This window comes from Propithecus coquereli, unplaced genomic scaffold, assembly GCF_000956105.1.
Source record: "Propithecus coquereli isolate 6110/MARCELLA unplaced genomic scaffold, Pcoq_1.0 Scaffold540, whole genome shotgun sequence".
NCBI classification, from domain to species: Eukaryota; Metazoa; Chordata; class Mammalia; order Primates; family Indriidae; genus Propithecus; species Propithecus coquereli.
This window is the reverse complement of record NW_012151286.1, coordinates 1,172,003-1,173,673: the sequence shown is the minus strand read 5'-3', so window position 1 is coordinate 1,173,673 and position 1,671 is coordinate 1,172,003. Positions and strand designations below refer to the sequence as shown.

The window sequence follows — 1,671 nt, the reverse complement described above, 5'->3', positions numbered from 1 at the left end:
AAAACGAGAAATGAAGGCTTTTCATTTTATATCAGCTCCTTGAGGTTTCCTAAGACTCACGTAAATAGTTATTGGAGATCCCGATTCCTTAAGCTTTGATCCCCAAGATTGGCTGTAGCTCAGATCACCATGTTTTTTGTTTCAGCTCAGAGAGTGGCAACAGTGTGAAAAGACTGAAACCGGACCCTGACCCAGATGACAAGAATCAAGGTTGGTGGCAGCCTTCATTTCTTTCTCATAATACACATGAACCGCAGTGAAGGGCTGGAATGCATTGCATCTGCAGACGAATGCGTTTTTCTCTCTTTAAGCAAGCCTGCCTAGACTTAATTTACAGACCATTTTATACTCGGCAGGATTTATATGCAAGACTTTGTCAGTCGCCTTGCAAAAGTAATATGTTAGAAACCTGCCGAACCGGGTTCAATGCCCGCTGCCCAGGAAGCCACCAGTATACTGAGTCAGCAGGTTTTACGGCAGAGAAGGAGTCTTTATTCCGCATAGCACTAAGCATGGAGATGGGAGAAATTTCTCAAATCCGCCTCCCAGAGCATTTGGCAGACAGAGGTTTTAAGGGTAGTTTGGTAGGCAAGGGATTAGGCAATTAGGTTTATTAACTGGGGCAAAATTATAGGAGTATGGGAATCATCTTCTTGTGTTGTTATTGTCCCTGGGGTCACAATTCCAGTTCAGTCGGTTTGTTGGTATGGGCCACTGGTCTGCATGGGTCAGTCAATTCACTGAAATGCAGGGCCTGGAAGATACCTTAAAAACTACCGTTAGGTTTCAAAAAGGTGATGTTATCTATGGAGAAACTTAAGAGTCTATATGGACACCAATTATGGGGAGAAGTTAAGAATCTTTATGGACACCAGCTATGGGGAGAAGTTAAGAATTTATATGACCACCAGCTATGTGGCTCCGGAGTGGCAATTGTAGAGAAGCAAACGGGGAAAAGCGACTAGTTACTATCATTATTTTTAGCTAGGCTTTTACCATAGTTCTCACCTTGTGCCCCGTTATTGAAGGGCAGTTTCAAAACCAGTGGAGCTGATAAATGACGATTGTGCTTTCCCAGGAATGCCTTGGTCGTATCACTTCTCACAAAGTTTTTTTTTTTTTCCTGTCTCCCTCAAATGTCAAGGTTCTTGATTTCACTTGGCTTGCTACTGGTGGGAGGTAAAATGCTTGCTTCTGCTGATTGCTGGATTGGATTGAGCCCAGAAGCTTAACATAATCTCTAGGAGTACACTTCCTTTGGTTTTTACCTTCGTGCGATGAAATCTGCCTCTGTATAAAGGGGCAAGAAGTTGTAAGTGAAGATGAATGTTCCTGGGGCTGGATTAGGGATGAGAAATTCAAGAGTCTTGTTTTTAGTTCCACCCCTAACTCGCTGTGGGATTAATACTGTGAACTAAATTCCATGGGTCAACAGGGCTTACATTTATTTCTCTCTCAAAAAAATGCTTTTTAATGTATACCTACTGAGCTCCAGTGATGGTGAGCTGTTGCTGTTACCCTTTTGCTCTAGAACTTACTTTTAAAATGGACATTCAATGAAGAGACTCCCAACCATATCCACTTCCATCCAATGATCCTTAGAGGGAAACAGCATTATACATTTCTTATGTATCCTTCCAGAGCTATGTATACATACATACATTACAAATA

At 42.0% G+C, this 1,671-nt stretch overlaps 1 long non-coding RNA gene across 1 annotated transcript in view; it reads left to right on the top strand.

The window, feature by feature from the left end:
• The first annotated feature begins 143 nt into the window (after window positions 1-143).
• LOC105820855 overlaps window positions 144-1,671 on the top strand; it is a 31,756-nt gene continuing 30,228 nt past the window's right edge. The window contains exon 1 of the long non-coding RNA XR_001138025.1: window positions 144-210. This is a non-coding gene — a long non-coding RNA (uncharacterized LOC105820855). The remainder of the gene's footprint in view (window positions 211-1,671) is intronic.